This window comes from Oncorhynchus keta, chromosome 4, assembly GCF_023373465.1.
Source record: "Oncorhynchus keta strain PuntledgeMale-10-30-2019 chromosome 4, Oket_V2, whole genome shotgun sequence".
Taxonomy (NCBI): domain Eukaryota; kingdom Metazoa; phylum Chordata; class Actinopteri; order Salmoniformes; family Salmonidae; genus Oncorhynchus; species Oncorhynchus keta.
Window position 1 is genome coordinate 58,772,247 of NC_068424.1, and position 20,375 is coordinate 58,792,621.

Consider the following 20,375-nt stretch of genomic DNA (forward strand, 5'->3'; position numbering starts at 1 on the left):
ACCTGTTAATTGAAATGCATTCTAGGTGACTACACTCTATGCCAAGAGTGTGCAAAGCTGTCATCAAGGCAAAGGGTAGCTACTTTGAAGAATTTGTTTAACCATTTTCTGGTTACTACATGATTCCATGTGTTATTTCATAGTGTTGATGTCTTCACTATTATCCTACAATGTAGAAAATAGTAAAGAATAAAAGAGAAACCCTGAAATGAGTAGGTGTCCAAACTTTTGACTGGCACTATATACACATACAATATGACCAAAATTATATGGACACTTCCTTGTTAAACATTAATATGGAGTCGGTCTCCCTTTTGCTGCAGTAACAGCCTCCACTCTTTTGGTAAGGCCTTCCACTAGATGTTGGAACATTGCCGTGGGGACTTGCTTCCATTCAGCCACAAGAGCATTAGTGAGGTCGGGCACTGATGTTGGGTAATGGCCTTCCCCAAACTGTTGCTATAAAGTTGGAAGAACAGAATTGTCTAGAATGTCATTGTATGCTGTAGCTTTAAGATTTACCTTCACTGGAACTATGGGGCCTAGCCCGAACCATTATTCCTTCTCCACCAAACTTTACAGTTAGCACTATGGTGTATATTTATACTCTGGAATCCACCACTGCTCATCCTAATATTTCTATATTTCTTAATTCCATTCTTTTACTTTTAAGATTTGTGTGTATTGTTGTGTGTTGTTAGATATTACTGCACTGCCGGAGCTAGGTACACAAGCATTTCGCTAAACCCGCAATAACATCTGCTAAATGTGTATGCGACCAATAAAATGTGATTTCATTTGACGCCCTGGAACAAAGCTACTGCCTCAAGCATTGTACACAACCAACAAACATCTACAGGTTGCATGCGCACATAGAGTACCGTTTGAGATGCAAAATACCATCTAAGATTAACGCTTATGCGCTTTGAGGTTCGCAGAACAGGCGCCGTCAGCACTCATAATCACTGCTGGATGCTTCTGAGCTAGCTAGCCAGCCATTGTAGCCAATTTATCAAGGTGACAGCTAAAGCACAAGCAACTGAGATTTCTTGGTTGTAGTGCTAGCTAGCTAACTCTCCCAAGTTTGACCACTACAATTGTGTATTGCATCATCCATTTCGTATGATATGTTACGTCCTTTTTTTCGGGTGCAATTCGTATGCTATGTTACGAATTCAATTCATACAATATGTTATGAACTTGTTGTGCTTAAGATCCCAGACTGCATCTTTAACGAGAGAGAGAAAGAAGAGAGAGACAAAAAGAGAGAAAGAGGGAGGGGTTGTCCAGACTGCTCCACACTCTCGCTTTGACCACTAGACACAGAAAGAAAACAGTTATGAGCTAACCATAACAGTATGCCAGTGGAAGGGAGGACAGTAGAAGGTGACCCTGTGGTTTGTGACTACTGTGATTTGTCATTGTAACCAATTCAATTGCAGTAATTCCATTGGTGATTTTTCTGTAATTATGTTACCAATTTGGTAACAACAATTGTATAAGTAAAAACACTATAACTAATTGATAAGTCTACCCTGTACTTGTTACTTCTGCGAACTTTCATTATCGGAGAGAAATTAGAATGTGGGTTTTTGTTATGGCATTAAAAGGCACAAGGCAATGTTTCTTAAACTTACAGATTTTAAGGAAATTACAAAATACAAAATGGCCATTGTGGTAAAGACGCACTAGACTGTTCATATGCCGTCATTGTAAATAAGAATTTGTTCTTAACTGACTTGTCTAGTTAAATAAAGATAAAATAAATAAAAAATTCAAGCAGCTGAAAGTAACTTATTTCTGAAGTCAGGTAGTCTTTGTGGTGGATGTTTTTCAAAGTAATTGGTAGTTTGGATTTCACCTAGACTTTTCAATTTAGAATATACCTATTGCATTTGTTTCATATTTAATTTCCTTTCCACCTCCCCAGTTAACAATGTAATTGCTTATTTTATATTTTATATTTTATTTAATATCAGTGATGTAACATTGTGGGGCTTTTACCTCAGGCAACATTCGAATCCCTTCCGTATAACTAAAGGTGAAAGCTTTGTTGCCCATTTTGAAGGGATTCATTTCCACATGAAAGGAGAGGTTCTGTCCAATCCTTTTATACAGCTCCATTTCGTTGTTGAGAACAATAGTGTATCAACAAAAGGCTACATCCTCCACACTATGTGGCTAACACACTGTACATACACTAGAGCTTAATAGCCATTGATACTCTTTAATGTTATGTACCTATTCATGTAACTGACAAAACAGGCCATTATTCTGAACATACTGATAGCCTCACGGTGTCTGATTCCACAGTGGAAGATTCCCACATAGGGGCTGGAAACGGAATGAGTCAAGTAGCATCACTGTCCTTATGGCTTGACCCATATGTTTCCTCTGGTGAGTCAGTGCATCTGTAACCCACAAGGAGGCCTTTATTCCTTAATGTATGTATGCTTTGCTACTAGGCTTCAGTGCGGAAGTTTCTAGGTCTTATTGTATATGCATATGAATGCTGGGGCAGCTGCAGAAGTAACAACAGCAGAGGAAAGTAAGATGGTATTATTTCCAAGTGTAATACACAGAGGGCAGAGTTAGCATTTTTGGGACTATTTCATTGGTTCAATGCTGGGCAAGCTACAATAATAAATAATGCATTATGATTCAAATATTCTAATTTTAGCTAATGATATGTCAAGTTTGTCTGTCAGTATCACAACACTTTGTAGTCTATGTGTACTGTATGTTGATAAGAATGTTATTATCTCCAATAGAGGGCATAGTAGACTGTATAGACATGTTAGTGCTTTTGTGTGTGGTAGAGAAACCCAGTCCGTTCAGTAGTTCTTATTTCACAAGGCTCTGAAAATGCATTAGAACATATAACAGTGAAATGAGAGAAGGTGAGACGTTTTATTTACTGTAGCTGTGATCGGAATGGAGCATGGAGGTGAAACTGGAACTTGCCTTTTGAGCAAAATAACTGTAAAAACAAATGAGATGTCAGAGCGCTATATGCAATGTGGATACCAGGTAAAAGCTGTGTCTGAGTGGAAAATAGTGGGTACTATCATATCACTGAAGTGGTTTGGATTACCACACCAGGGTCAGACAATAGCGAAAGTGTTAGTGATAAAAAGGGAGTTTTTGTCTCTTCAAGGACTGACTTTCAGAGTTGACAGTTTGCTCTTTTAGCTCTTCACCTCAATGACAAAACTTTGAGCTCCTTCATCTTTTTGTTCAACTGTTGTACTATCCAACACTTTCTTTTTAAAACTAAACTTGGAACATGTTGCAGAAGAGACATATTTGTGCGTTGGAGCCTGTGAGGTAGGGGACATTTGTTTTTTTTTACAAAAATGTATCTCCTATTTATTTTTTACTCTGGCATGCCCTTGAGCAAATATTCAAAGGCAGTTTTAGATAGATTTCTGGGCACTTGCCATTCATGCAGATAATGCCATTTGATGAAGGCAACGTTTTGATGTGTCGGGATGATAATGGCGAACCCGAGGTTGGCCTCGTTGTGTAGAGAGAAGCTGTTTTCTGTGATAACTTCATTGCTGCATGTGGTCGAACGTGGGGGAAATTCAGGAAGGGGGATTAAAAAAACTGCCCAGTCAGAGTAGTATTGTTAGTCCCCCTACTGTGCACTGGACCTGCCACAGCTATAGTTTACGTTTCTGAAGTGCCAAGGTATTGCCGGACCCCACTTGTCTTAGAACCTGGCAGAGCCCTTGCCTCAAGAGTTTTTAGGTGGGATTAGTCAATGCTTTTGTAATGAATGAAACTGCTTTCCCCCCCTGTTGATCCTTTAAATGCTAACATTTGAATACCATCAGATTGAGTTAAAACGTTGTTTATTAATCTTTCTGATTCAAGTAAATTCAAAGCAATAAGCCAAATGTTACATGAGTAAAGAGGAAGGCAATGGGATGTAATCTCAACATCTAGAAAGTTTATACACTTTTCACACACACGCGTGCGTGCGCACACACACACACACACACACACACACACACACACACACACACACACACACACACACACACACACACACACACACACACACACACACACACACACACACACACACACACACACACACACACACACACACACACACACACACACACACACACACACAGTTATTCTAAGTAGGCTGGCCTATATATTTAGAGCTGTGACTAGTGTGATGAGTAATAACTCCATCCATAAATAAAGCATTTGTACTGGACATGTATAGGCTACCTATCATTTTATTTTGAAGTGATGGTAGCCTACTGTTTTCACTTGTTACAAAAATAAATTGAGATGTAAATTAATACCTACCTTAGGCTTCTGCCATTACTCAAATGCTTTATGCAATTTGTCATGAGCGGTGGCATGTGACACACAAGGGACAGTTTGCAAGGATATCAGAAGCACCCATATAGAAGAGTGGAGCGCACTCAGCCCAGTGGAGGCTGATGGACTCGCTGCGCATTTCTCCTGCTAACAAGTGTATACAGGACAAAACACCAGCATTATGTAATTGGAGAGCGTCGTCTGCACTACTAAAAAGCCTCAATATTAATAAGAAGTCCGCATTTACATGACGACCAAAAAGAGGCAGTCTGAATTGCTGCAGACAATGGAATTGATAGCTTACCCCTGAGCGGACTAAGATAATTGTAAGAAATCTTGGCAGTACGTGTTCTTGACACGTACTGAAATCTTGATATTCAGCACCGCACACCTTCAAACTGCATGACATCGTTGTCTCGTGGTCTGTTATTAAGGAATTTGCAACAACGAAGACTACTTGGCACACATTTTATTTTCAAGGATATTGAGGGTGTGAGTGCGTGAAATTTCACTCACCATCATCACCGACGGACAAAGCGGGGCGCAAGTTTGGATGTCTCTTGTGGAAGTTGTTCTGCGGCTCCGGACAACGGGACTGTTCAGTTAGTTCCACCAGGTAAGGACGGGAAAAAAAACTATTACCTTTGGTGCTGACACATGCGTGTTTAATTTTCACTGAAATTATACTATTTTCAATATTCAAATCGATGATTTTATCCACAAACATGGACAAATAATACCCTAAATAACGTCAGATGTAGTGTTCTATGGGCTACAGGTTCATGGCAGTAAATTAGGCCTACTGTTTCTTCAGGACAGATTCGTTTTTTATATAAACTTGATCGCATAAGGCATGGATAAAATAAAATAAAAAGGAAAAGTCCATTCAAGTACTTGCTTTAGCAGTGTGGCATACAATTGTCCACCACTCAGTAAATCGGCATTGGCTTATTATTAGCCTATCCATCATCATTCCTATAGGTCGAAGTAAAACGACTGTTCTATGTCCCCTGGATAGTTTGTTCATTCTTGAGTTTATCTGTTCATGGGTCTTACTGTCTGTCTAGATCAGGGCTGGGCAACTTTGATGGGGTGGGGGCCACAAAAAAAAATCTGAACTCATAATTAGTGGCCGCTGTGGCTCGCGGGTCTGCATACCCACATCCATAACCACACATGCAGTCAACTGATTTGTGCAATCAATCTATTTGTGCAGTTAAACTACTTACTTCTTAACCAAATACAAAATACCAGTAGCCAGGGCCAGTCCTAGCCTGTTGGGGGCCCTAAGTGAGATTTGAATGACCCCCCATCTCGTGACCATGCAAAGAGAAACATTTGACACATTTTGCCATGGAGGAAATTGTGAAATTTTAGGACCATTTTCATGCAATTCTATTCATTTTGCCATGGGGCAGAGATTTTGTTTGCAGATTTTCAGCTAATTTCCTGCAATTCAACATATTTGGCTATGACTTATGCCATGTTAATATGATATTTGAGTGCGATAGCTACCTAGCTACTAACTTAGAAAGTTAAATGCACAACTGCAGCATTTAGCACCTTTTAAAAAGTTAACTTAATAGTTATAAGATATCTAGCCGGCAAACGTTTAGTTGAGAATTCTATACTGTAACTGGAACACCTGGCGCGTGCTGCACAACAGTGATCTTTGTGTGCTTGTAAACAAACACCACCTGACTGGGGACTACCGGTAAGCTTCATAATGAACATTTTTGTGACAGGTGAAATGAAGAATGCGATCTTCTTTATCTCCTAACATGTTGCACTAATTATAGTTTCAACGGTATTGACAGTATTGAAAAACCATCCCATTGTTTTTTCCAAATACCTCTGTATACGGTATATACGGTATACCGCCCCAGCCTAATTTCTAAATTGCACCTTGTGTATTCTACTACTCTATGTCTCAACAATAAGTTCAACATAAATGCAACATGCAACAATTTCAAATACTTTTTTGAGTTACATTTCATATAAGGAAATCAGTCAATTAGGCCTTAATCTGTGGATTTCACATGACTGGGAAATCACATACCTTAAAAAAAAAGTAGGGGCTTGGATCAGAAAACCAGTCAATATCTGGTGTGACCGCCTGATGCAGCGCGACACATCTTCTTTGCATAGAGTTGATCAGGATGTTGATTGTGGCCTGTGGAATGTTGTCCCACTCCTTCAATAGCTGTGCAAAGATCCTGGATATTTGCGAGAACTGGAGCACCCTGTTGTACACGTTGATCCAGAGCATCCCAAACATGCTCAATGGCTGACATGTCTGGTGAGAATGCAGGCCATGGAAGAACTGGGACATTTTCAGCTTCTAGGAATTGTGTACAGATCCTTGCGATGGGGAGCCATACATTATCATGTTGAAACATGAGGTGATGGCGGCAGATGAATGGCACGACAATGGGCCTCAGGATCTTGTCACGGTATTTCTGTGCATTCAAATTGCCATTGATAAAATGCAATTGTGTTCGTTGTCCATAACTTAAGCCTGCCCATACCATAACCCCACCGCCACCATTGGGCACTCTGTTCACAATGTTGACATCAGCAAACCACTCGTCCACACGACGCCATACAAGCTATCTGCCATCTGCCCGGTAAAGTTGAAACTGGGATTCAGCAATGAAGAGAACACTTCTCCAGCATGCCAGTGGCCATCAAAGGCGAGCATTTGCCCACTGAAGTTGGCTACGCCGCCAAACTGCAGTCAGGTGAAGACCCTGGTGAGCAAGACGAGCAAGCAGATGCGCTTCCTTGAGACGGTATCTGACAATTTGTGCAGAAATTCTTTGGTTGTGCAAACCAACAGTTTCATCAGTTGTCTGAGAGGCTGGCCTCAGACAATCCCGCAGGTGAAGAAGCCGGATGTGGAGGTCCTGGACTGGCGTGGTTACACATGATATGCGGCTGTGAGGCTGGTTGGATGTACCGTCAAACTGTCCCTTGTGTGCCACATGAGCGGTGGCACGTGCCACATATAGAAGAGTGGAGCGCACTCAGCCCCGTGGAGGCTGATGGACTCGCTGCGCATTTATCCTGCTAACAAGTGTATACAGGACAAAACGCCAGCATTACGTAATTGGAGCACGTTGTTGTACACGTTGATCCAGAGCATCCCAAACGTGGCTTATGGTAGAGAAATTAACATTAAATTCCCTGGCAACAGCTCTGGTGAACATTCCTGCAGTCAGCATGCCAATTTCATGCTCACTCAACTTGAAACATCTGTGGCATTGCGTTGTGTGACAAAACTGCACATTTTAGAGTGTCCTTTTATCTTCCCTAGCACAAGGTGCATCTGTGTAATGATCATGCTGTTTAATCAGCTTCTTGATGTGCCACAACTGTCAGGTTGATGGATCATCATGGCAAAGGGGAAAGTCTCACATTTGTGCACAAAATGTGAGCGAAATAAGATTTTTGTTCATATGCAAAATTTCAGGGATTTTTTTATTTCAGCTCATGAAACATGGGACCAACACTTTACATGTTGTGTAAAAAATCCCAGAAATTTAGCATATGAACAAAAATCTTATTTCGCTCAAATTTTGTGCACAAATGTGTTTATATATATATATATATATATATATATATATATATATATATATATATATACTGAATGTACCAAAAATTAAGGACACCTACTCTTTCTATTACATAGAATGACTAGTTGAATACAGATGAAAGCTATGATCCCTTATTGATGTCACATGTTAAATCAACTTCAAACAGTGTAGATGAAGGGGAGGAGACAGGTTACAGAAGGATTTTTAGACAATTGAGACATGGATTTTGTATGTGTGCAATTCAGAGAGTAAATGGACAAGACTGAAGATTTAAGTAGCTTTGAACAGTGTATGGTAGGTGCCAGGTGCACCTGTTTGTGTCAAGAACTGCAATGCTGCTAGGAGTTTCACACTCAACAGTTTACCGTGTGTTTCAAGAATGGTCCACCACCCAATGGACATCCACACAACTGTGGGAAGCATTGGAGTCATCATGGGCCAGCATCCATGTGGAATGCTTTCAACATCTTGTATAGTCCATGCCCTGGTGAATTGAGGCTGTTCTGATGGCAAAAGGGTGGGGTGCAACTCAATATTAGGAAGGTGTTCTTAATGTTTCGTACACTCAGTGTGAATGTTTTTGGAAATGTACCCATGGGCTGGCAGTTGCCCATCCGTCGGCCTAGATACATAAATACATGATAGTGAATGACGGCTGGGCCTATTATCCTGCATAGGATCAATTCTGCATAGGGAAATATTTGTATTGGGATAGTGTGATGTTTGGTACTTGTGTGTATGTTGTTATTTGTGACCTGGCAATACCCCTGATTACATGTATATATAATATTGCATAATGTATAGGCTAATTCATAAGGCATTATCAATGCCTCATATTGCATTATGAAGAGGTTATGCACAGGAATTGTTACCAACATCCCATATGCCTGTTATGGACATATTAACTAATAACAGCCATCAGAAATAATGCCACAGGAGATGTTGCTTGGGGTTGGGACTGCAGTTCATTAAGTCCCCAGTTCATTACACCTTATTACAGCCATTACTTAGCCTACCTATAATTCACCTGATTCCCCCAGTCATGACGGAGAATAATTGATTTCATTTGAGTGTTTTTCTCACTTTGAAGCTGATATAGTGCAGGAGGTCACTGACACCCGGTCCACCTAAATGAAATCAGACAACTTCTAATATATTGCTTTACCACATTCACAATCAAACTTTCAGATAAGCTTTATTGTGATAAAGGAGTATATAGGAGTTTCTGGCTTTATACTGAGCCATTTAACACAAATGGTACATCAACTGAACAATGTTTTGCCTATTTTTTGACACTTGTCCACACAAAACACATGAAATATATTGTGGGTTGCAAAATATGATGGTCTGGAAGTAGTTTCATTTAATTTATTCCATAGGCCTACAATGTAAATACCATTTGTATTTCAGTCACACATGTCAGTTGCCTCATTTAGGAACGTGTTAACATTTTTTTTAATACATTTTTTTTAAGACAGTCCAGAGGGGTGGTGCTGGGTGGGACATCTCCCTCCCTCCTGTTATCTTGCTCATTACATTTATATTGTCTCTTCCTGTGGAGGCTCAATTGTTGATCATATGAAATGTTAGAAACATTAGATATGTCAAATAGCATGGCTGAGGCATATGTTTCAACACATCAGAGTAAACATGTGAAGGTTAATGCAGCTTGTCAAACTGTGCACAGATCCCTGGTCCCAGCAGACAGTTTTTATGGCATAATTTGCTTTGTATAATTGCTGGCCTCTATCTTCTACTGTTAACACACAGACTGCTACTGTTAGCACACAGCCTGCTACTGTTAACACACAGCCTGCTACTGTTAACACACAGCCTGCTACTGTTAACACACAGCCTGCTACTGTTAACACACAGCCTGCTACTGTTAACACACAGCCTGCTACTGTTAACACACAGCCTGCTACTGTTAACACACAGCCTGCTACTGTTAACACACAGCCTGCTATACTGCTTTTTGGCTGATCTGTTATCTTACCTGTTTTTTCTGAATTCTCACTGAATCCTCTTGCCGCTGTTTGAGTTTTTGCCTGAGAGACAGATTGATATTCTAGCTCTTACATGGTCCAATCGATATTGTTTATAAATCAATATGGATGGAGTATATTTTATTGATTTTATATGACTGTAGACGAAAGCAAGGAATTGTGTCCTTACGTTTATTCAAACTAGTGTAGGTTACATTTTGAAATAAATGAATGAATGAGACTCACGTAATGTTTTGTTGCAGCAGTGCCATGGGTGAAAGTTATACGGTACTACATTATTGCATTTTAAAGTAGGTGAACAAGCTTTTGGATCTCAATCAGAATGACAATGACAGTTTCTCTTTGAAATTGTCTTTAATAAAAAGACTGATATATGTGGCACATGATATGGTCTTTATAGATACATGTGAAAAAGTCCCAATGGATACATTTATCTCCCTGGAATTAATTTGGATAAGCACAATACAAGTTATACATAAAATGTATGCATGCATGACTGTAAGTCACTTTGGATAAAAGCATCTCGCTTAATGCCATATATTAGTTTATTATTATATTACATAGTTTGACAGTGTGGCAGCAGACACTTGATGGCTGTACTCTGAAAGTCAACCAAATACTTTTTGGAGGATTGCATGCTCTTGAAATGTACTCATGGTAGGGATATTTGATGACAGCCTGTGATGTATTGCCACCATCATTCTTAACACATGTTAAGGGCAGTTGGCTACATGTTTAGGGCAGTTGGCTACGAAAACTGTCCTGCAATTAGTTTTAACACCTACTACTGTAAGACTGTAGCTATTTTAAACCATAGCCACTATTGAAACACATAGCATCTGGACTTAGTATCCAAGTCACTTATTTGGCTCACTGAAATATGGACACTTCAGATGCTTTGGCTGTATGTTTTCCTTTGGAATTGTGTAACATCTATGTGAGCCATACACACCTTTGTACATTGGTTTCCAGCAACTCCTGCTCAGTATAGTTATGGGCTGTACTTGTTTTTCACTAGCCAAACCCAGCAGGCAAAATGTGGCATTGGGCATCATAATGATGTTTTTCTGGTCGTGAACTGTTTCTTTTCAGATGGCTTGTGTGATGACTAACCTTTTCTGAGACCTGAAGACTTGCCTAGGCTTTATCTCAGCTGGAAAACACAGTATTAAGGCACACAGATGACACAGGTTCAAACTCAGACTGTATATGTTTTAGACAGCTATTGTTTTATCATGAAAGAAAATAAACTGTTCTCCAATACGCGGTTCCTTAAGTGCTTGAAAAACTAAGCTGCATGCATTGCAGCTTTGGTTTGTTTCTGCCTTTTATTTCTGGGCCGAAAGCCACCTGCGATTAGCCACATGGTGGCATCCTGCTGACCAGGCGCCAGGGGCCATACCCGACTCACTGGAGCCTGTCTCTGGAACCAACAGATTTACATTCATATTCCTCACTGGCAAGCATATGTCAGCTTTTAGCAAGAGGACCGTAGTAATAAGATTGATCAGGAGCGGGGCTGGCATCGTAACAAAGCACCTCAGGTATCTTTCGATCAACACTTAGTAGGGAGACTGGTCTGCGGTAACATTGATCTACCCAAATTCTCATCTTGTTGCCTGTGTAACTTGAACCCTTCTTTGTCACAGATATCCTCCTATCCATAAATGACGGCCTTCGATCACACTGTATCATGCAGTACGCACCGAAAATACAGTTTGAACACAGTGAGAACTTGGAAAGATGCTTTAGTTCTCGTGATATCCATGTGTCGTTTAATGCTACAGGATTTCAATAAAACATGTGTGAAGAAAACAACCCACTCTAGACGTGGAACTAGAGTACAAAGCTTGAACATCTCAGAACGATCTCTTTGATCACCCTAAATGTTGCTTTTGAACCCTCTCTTTCTAAGGTCTGGACAGTGTTTGCCATACAATGCAATATTGGCCTTTGCAAGCTTCCTCTGAAAAGGAGCTGCCAAGTGCTTCAGGTCAGGCTCTTTTGTGTCCCTCAGACAGCCCAGTGGGATGTTGGATGTCAGCTCTGCTCGTCGATGGAGCCACTTGACGACCTCAATAATTCAGTTGAGGTGACCTGGGTAATGCCAAAAGCCCCTGGTCTGGCAGGCTGATGAAGAGCCATGATAGACCAGGGCCAGCTGCTAGTTCCTGAGGGACCCTACTCAGCAACACTTCTCCCCCATTCTCAATGGGGGTGAAGACAGAAAATATAAAAAAATCAAGACATTGAGTAGTTTGGGGGGGAAAATGTTGTAATGATATACAGGTCATTGACATCCAGAACGCCATCACTTGTATTCAAGAATTTGGTATTTTTCACCCTAGGAAATTAAGAAACAGCCAGCGCAACGTCAGTGGAATTTCAGATGGATGGTTCTTTAATAAGGGCTGCGGTCTTTCTGTATTATGATAGTGTGTTATCATGACCTATATATTCTTCCCCATAATGCTGACACCTGTAGAATAAAATCCCCCAGTTAATTTGTTCTGTTGTTTGATTAATGCACATCTTTAAGTGGTAATATACTCATTATATTATTCTCTGTTAAGTGCATAAACTGCATACGATCATGTTGTCCCTAATTTTGTCGTGCATGTAACAATTCACAGATGGCTCCAATTCTTTGACTATGTAGTAGTAGGCTTCATTCTTTGCACAAACAGAATCCTATCACAATTAGCTTTCCCTGATGGTTTAGACTGTCTTACTGAGGTTGTTAACGTGGAGTCAGACTCTTTCAGTAATCACAATTTCTTCCTGTAACCAATTCATGAGTTGAATGTATTGCCAGCTCACATTGTATGACTAAAATATATCTCAGGAGAAATGGAAGGGTTTATCATTGCTTGTAAAGAGAAAATATCCTTTTTATCTACATTCAGACTCAGCACTTTTGAGTAACATCCAGCATTTTAATGTTTAACCAATAACATGGTTTGAATGCACACAGCATTCGGTTTCAATTTTGCTTTAATCCATACATATTATGTCTATTTTGAAGCTTCAACATTTATGCCACCTCATATACCATTGACAGCAAACAAGTACTTTAGGATCAATCCAAGTAGAATTTACTACCGAGACATAAATACGGATATGTGCAATTTAGCATTTAGGAATGTTTGAGAAATGTTTTGCCAATCAGTAATTGAAGTGTGACACTCTATTTTCATTTCCTCACCAGTTTCATTTGAGGCTTCAGTCCCATTTTCTTTCAGTTATTAGAAAATTTGTTTGACAAATGTTATGTTCATCATGCCATATTTTGAAATATCATGCCATACTTTTCATTCAACCACTCATTGTCAGTTTACGTCAGTGCCTGCGATTGCCTTACAACCTCATTACAACTCCACCACTGCCCAAATGTAATTTATTTCTCTAAGGGCATACTGATCATTGTGCTATTTGACTGTACATTTTTACAATTCCGTTGATGATATATTTTCAGATGCAGTCAACTCATGCAGGTAGTCAGGCCTAATTACTTTAAATGTGGTGAATATTCACAACCTTGGCCAAGCAGCCATTCCATTAAGTTAATTTAGATTCATAATATTCAGTACCTCCTGTATACAATAAAACAACTTATATCTCTGTACTGATGTGTATTATTTAGAAAAGGAATGGAACATTGAATTAAGGCAGTAGCTAATGGAACATTGAATTAAGGCAGTGGCTAATGGAACATTGAATTAAGGCAGTGGCTAATGGAACATTGAATTAAGGCAGTGGCTAATGGAACATTGAATTAAGGCAGTGGCTAATGGAACATTGAAGTAAGACAGTGGCTAATGGAACATTGAAGTAAGGCAGTGGCTAATGGAACATTGAAGTAAGGCAGTGGCTAATGGAACATTGAAGTAAGGCAGTGGCTATTGGAACATTGAAGTAAGGCAGTGGCTAATGGAACATTGAAGTAAGGCAGTGGCTAATGGAACATTGAAGTAAGGCAGTGGCTATTGGAACATTGAATTAAGGCAGTGGCTATTGGAACATTGAAGTAAGGCAGTGGCTATTGGAACATTGAAGTAAGGCAGTGGCTATTGGAACATTGAAGTAAGGCAGTGGCTAATGGAACATTGAAGTAAGGCAGTGGATATTGGAACATTGAAGTAAGGCAGTGGTTAATGGAACATTGAATTAAGGCAGTGGCTATTGGAACATTGAAGTAAGGCAGTGGCTAATGGAACATTGAAGTAAGGCAGTGGCTAATGGAACATTGAATTAAGGCAGTGGCTAATGGAACATTGAAGTAAGGCAGTGGCTATTGGAACATTGAAGTAAGGCAGTGGTTAATGGAACATTGAAGTAAGGCAGTGGTTATTGGAACATTGAAGTAAGGCAGTGGCTAATGGAACATTGAAGTAAGGCAGTGGCTATTGGAACATTGAAGTAAGGCAGTGGTTAATGGAACATTGAATTAAGGCAGTGGCTATTGGAACATTGAAGTAAGGCAGTGGCTAATGGAACATTGAAGTAAGGCAGTGGCTAATGGAACATTGAATTAAGGCAGTGGCTAATGGAACATTGAATTAAGGCAGTGGCTAATGGAACATTGAATTAAGGCAGTGGCTAATGGAACATTGAATTAAGGCAGTGGCTAATGGAACATTGAATTAAGGCAGTGGCTAATGGAACATTGAATTAAGGCAGTGGCTAATGGACCATTGAATTAAGGCAGTGGCTAATGGAACATTGAATTAAGGCAGTGGCTAATGGAACATTGAAGTAAGACAGTGGCTAATGGAACATTGAAGTAAGGCAGTGGCTAATGGAACATTGAAGTAAGGCAGTGGCTAATGGAACATTGAAGTAAGGCAGTGGCTAATGGAACATTGAATTAAGGCAGTGGCTAATGGAACATTGAAGTAAGGCAGTGGCTAATGGAACATTGAAGTAAGGCAGTGGCTAATGGAACATTGAAGTAAGGCAGTGGCTAATGGAACATTGAAGTAAGGCAGTGGCTATTGGAACATTGAATTAAGGCAGTGGCTATTGGAACATTGAAGTAAGGCAGTGGCTAATGGAACATTGAAGTAAGGCAGTGGCTATTGGAACATTGAAGTAAGGCAGTGGCTAATGGAACATTGAAGTAAGGCAGTGGCTAATGGAACATTGAATTAAGGCAGTGGCTATTGGAACATTGAAGTAAGGCAGTGGCTAATGGAACATTGAAGTAAGGCAGTGGCTATTGGAACATTGAAGTAAGGCAGTGGTTAATGGAACATTGAATTAAGGCAGTGGCTATTGGAACATTGAAGTAAGGCAGTGGCTAATGGAACATTGAAGTAAGGCAGTGGCTAATGGAACATTGAATTAAGGCAGTGGCTAATGGAACATTGAAGTAAGGCAGTGGCTAATGGAACATTGAATTAAGGCAGTGGCTAATGGAACATTGAAGTAAGGCAGTGGCTAATGGAACATTGAAGTAAGGCAGTGGCTAATGGAACATTGAATTAAGGCAGTGGCTAATGGAACATTGAAGTAAGGCAGTGGCTAATTGAACATTGAATTAAGGCAGTGGCTAATGGAACATTGAAGTAAGGCAGTGGCTATTGGAACATTGATGTAAGGCAGTGGCTAATGGAACATTGAATTAAGGCAGTGGCTAATGGAACATTGAATTAAGGCAGTGGCTAATGGAACATTGAAGTAAGACAGTGGCTAATGGAACATTGAAGTAAGGCAGTGGCTAATGGAACATTGAAGTAAGGCAGTGGCTAATGGAACATTGAAGTAAGGCAGTGGCTAATGGAACATTGAATTAAGGCAGTGGCTATTGGAACATTGAAGTAAGGCAGTGGCTAATGGAACATTGAAGTAAGGCAGTGGCTAATGGAACATTGAAGTAAGGCAGTGGCTATTGGAACATTGAAGTAAGGCAGTGGCTAATGGAACATTGAAGTAAGGCAGTGGCTATTGGAACATTGAAGTAAGGCAGTGGCTAATGGAACATTGAAGTAAGGCAGTGGCTATTGGAACATTGAAGTAAGGCAGTGGTTAATGGAACATTGAATTAAGGCAGTGGCTATTGGAACATTGAAGTAAGGCAGTGGCTAATGGAACATTGAAGTAAGGCAGTGGCTAATGGAACATTGAATTAAGGCAGTGGCTAATGGAACATTGAATTAAGGCAGTGGCTAATGGAACATTGAATTAAGGCAGTGGCTAATGGAACATTGAATTAAGGCAGTGGCTAATGGAACATTGAATTAAGGCAGTGGCTAATGGAACATTGAATTAAGGCAGTGGCTAATGGAACATTGAATTAAGGCAGTGGCTAATGGAACATTGAATTAAGGCAGTGGCTAATGGAACATTGAAGTAAGACAGTGGCTAATGGAACATTGAAGTAAGGCAGTGGCTAATGGAACATTGAAGTAAGGCAGTGGCTAATGGAACATTGAAGTAAGGCAGTGGCTAATGGAACATTGAAGTAAGGCAGTGGCTATTGGAACATTGAATTAAGGCAGTGGCTATTGGAACATTGAAGTAAGGCAGTGGCTAATGGAACATTGAAGTAAGGCAGTGGCTATTGGAACATTGAAGTAAGGCAGTGGCTAATGGAACATTGAAGTAAGGCAGTGGCTAATGGAACATTGAATTAAGGCAGTGGCTATTGGAACATTGAAGTAAGGCAGTGGCTAATGGAACATTGAAGTAAGGCAGTGGCTATTGGAACATTGAAGTAAGGCAGTGGTTAATGGAACATTGAATTAAGGCAGTGGCTATTGGAACATTGAAGTAAGGCAGTGGCTAATGGAACATTGAAGTAAGGCAGTGGCTAATGGAACATTGAATTAAGGCAGTGGCTAATGGAACATTGAAGTAAGGCAGTGGCTAATGGAACATTGAATTAAGGCAGTGGCTAATGGAACATTGAAGTAAGGCAGTGGCTAATGGAACATTGAAGTAAGGCAGTGGCTAATGGAACATTGAATTAAGGCAGTGGCTAATGGAACATTGAAGTAAGGCAGTGGCTAATTGAACATTGAATTAAGGCAGTGGCTAATGGAACATTGAAGTAAGGCAGTGGCTATTGGAACATTGATGTAAGGCAGTGGCTAATGGAACATTGAATTAAGGCAGTGGCTAATGGAACATTGAATTAAGGCAGTGGCTAATGGAACATTGAATTAAGGCAGTGGCTATTGGAACATTGAAGTAAGGCAGTGGCTAATTGAGTGGCTTCTGTAGCTCAGTTGGTAGAGCATGGCGCTTGTAACGCCAGGGTAGTGGGTTCGATCCCCGGGACCACCCATACGTAGAATGTATGCACACATGACTGTAAGTCGCTTTGGATAAAAGCGTCTGCTAAATGGCATATATTATTATTATATTATAACATTGAATTAAGACAGTGGCTAATGGAACATTGAAGTAAGGCAGTGGCTAATTGAACATTGAATTAAGACAGTGGCTAATGGAACATTGAAATAAGGCAGTGGCTAATGGAACATTGAAGTAAGGCAGTGGCTAATGGAACATTGAAGTAAGGCAGTGGCTAATGGAACATTGAATTAAGGCAGTGGCTATTGGAACATTGAAGTAAGGCAGTGGCTAATTGAACATTGAGTTAAGACAGTGGCTAATGGAACATTGAATTAAGGCAGTGGCTAATGGAACATTGAAGTAAGGCAGTGGCTAATGGAACATTGAAGTAAGGCAGTGGCTAATGGAACATTGAAGTAAGGCAGTGGCTAATGGAACATTTAAGTAAGGCAGTGGCTAATGGAACATTGAAGTTAGGCAGTGGCTAATGGAACATCGAATTAAGGCAGTGGCTAATGGAACATTGAAGTAAGGCAGTGGCTAATGGAACATTGAATTAAGGCAGTGGCTAATGGAACATTGAAGTAAGGCAGTGGCTAATGGAACATTGAATTAAGGCAGTGGATATGATTGTGTGGATATGATACATACACTACCATTCAAAAGTTTGGGGTCACTTAGAAAGCACATTTTTTTGTCCATTAAATAACGTCAAATTGATCAGAAATACAGCGTAGACATTGTTCATGTTGTAAATGACTATTGTAGCTGGAAACAGCAGATTTTTTAATGGAGTATCTTCATAGGCGTACAGAGGCCCATTATCAGCAACCATCACTCCTGTGTTCCAATGGCACGTTGTGTTAGCTAATCAAAGTTTATAATTTTAAAAGTCTAATTTATCATTAGAAAACCCTTTTGCAATTATGTTAGCACAGCTGAAAACTGTAGTGCTGATTAAAGAAGAAATAAAACTGGCCTTCTTTAAACTGGCCTTCTAGGCAGAGTTGCAAAGAAAAAGCCATATTTCAGACTGGCAAATAAAAATAAAAGATTAAGATGGGCAAAAGAACACAGACACTGGACAGAGGAACTCTGCCTAGAAGGCCAGCATCCCGGAGTTGCCTCTTCACTGTTGACGTTGAGACTGGTGTTTTGTGGGTTCTATTTAATGAAGTTGCCAGTTGAGGACTTGTGAGGAGCCTGTTTCTCAAACTAGACACTCTAATGTACTTGTCCTCTTGCTCAGTTGTGCACCGGGGACTCCAACTCCTCTTTCTATTCTGGTTAGGGCCAGTTTGCGCTGTTCTGTGAAGGGAGTAGTACACAGCGTTGTACGAGATCTTCAGTTTCTTGGCAATTTCTCACATGGAGTAGCCTTCATTTCTCAGAACAAGAATAGACTGGCAAGTTTCAGAAGAAAGTTATTAGTTTCTGGCCATTTTGAGCCTGTAATTGAACCCACAAATGCTGATGCTCCAGATACTCAACTAGACTAAAGAAGGCTAGTTGTCTTGCTTCTTTAATCAGCACTACAGTTTTCAGCTGTGCTAACGTAATTGCAAAATGATTTTCTAATGATCAATTAGCTTTTTAAAATGATAAACTTGGATTAGCTAACACAACATGTAATTGGAACACAGGAGTGATGGTTGATGATAAAGTGCTTTTCTTTCAAAATCAAATACATTTCTAAGTGACCCTAAACTTTTGAAAGGTAGTGTATAAGGGGAGGTGTGAGTCTGATAACAGTATAGGGTATGTATATAGGTTGCCTGGAAATAGATAAACAGACTTTCAATAGGGCATGGAAAAACATACTTTTACCGCTTCAGATAGCCTACAACATGTCAATATCTCTCTTTCTATGTGATCTTAGACATCATTTTTATATTTGTTTTTTATATCTAAAGAGCGATACTGATTGCCTCATATTCTGCGATCTTGCTTGCGTCAGCAGATTTTTTGCTTTGTATTAAGACTCAATGAACATTATTCATTTGAGTGTCGTTGTGCTTAAAGCTGATTGGTTGGATTTGTAGATATCTCGTTGCTGTTTATTATTTGGTGTCCTGTCTCACATGAAGAGATGCATTTCACCTCCGTGTCAAGCCCACCTCAAGTGAATCGCTGTGTATTTCAGAGAAATAAATCCCCGTTAGTTCTGGTTAAAGTTGGAATCTTAACACTGTTATACTCCCTCTGAGATCATTGAACAACAGTACACGTGATAGAACAGTGGAGTATGTACTACATTTTTTTACACTCCTTTTCAAAGAAAAAACTATAACAACTGTATTGGTACGCCCAGTGGCTCTGTTTCACCTTGCTCATATCTCAGCTTTAAGGTGAGGTCTATACTAATGTAAGACGTTGACATACTTCAGCATTGGTGTCCACTGATGCCGGAGTTTCTGGATTTCTCATCCTATCCATGATTGTAAAAAAACATAAAGGTTTCTGCAAAGACACCTGAATGTATTTAATGATAAAACTCACAGCCTCTGTGAAAGGACGCACGCACGCACGCACGCACGCACGCACGCACACACACACACACACACACACACACACACACACACACACACACACACACACACACACACACACACACACACACACACACACACACACACACACACACACACACACACACACACACACACACACACACACACACACACACACACACACACAGCTAACTCAATACAAATCTTGTATTAGCATGGTCCCTGTTGTAAAGCTTTAGACGGATTGAATAGAATAGAAATCTGGTTCTGATGGGATCCAGACTAGAACACAGGCAGAGCCAGGGAATGTGATGGCATCAAGACTAGATCACAGGCAGAGCCAGGAAATCTGATGGCATCCAGATTAAAACACAGGCAGAGCTAGGGAATCTGCTTTCAACAGACAAACACTTCTGTGTCTCCAAAATCACTGGTGTCAGGAGGGAACAGGCAGCAGCTGATGGAAGAGTGCCCTTGTTACTCCTCACCCCATTCCAGAGAGTTAGAGAGAGGGAAGAGAAAGGAGAGAGGAGAGGATAGAGACTCGACAAGATGAATTATGCAAAGCTGTCAGAGCCGGCTATTGTTGGAGGTGCTGGCTGTGTTAAAGTGAGCCGGCC

The 20,375-nt window shown here is 40.2% G+C and overlaps 1 protein-coding gene across 3 annotated transcripts in view; it reads left to right on the forward strand.

Annotated features, from left to right (window-relative positions):
• The first annotated feature begins 4,455 nt into the window (after positions 1–4,455).
• The window catches only part of si:dkey-237h12.3 (teneurin-3), a 161,894-nt gene continuing 145,974 nt past the window's right edge, over positions 4,456–20,375 (forward strand). For all 3 annotated transcript variants that reach the window (XM_035766574.2, XM_052511257.1, XM_052511258.1), the window contains exon 1: positions 4,456–4,960. The gene's annotated coding sequence lies outside the window, so the exon portion shown is untranslated. The remainder of the gene's footprint in view (positions 4,961–20,375) is intronic.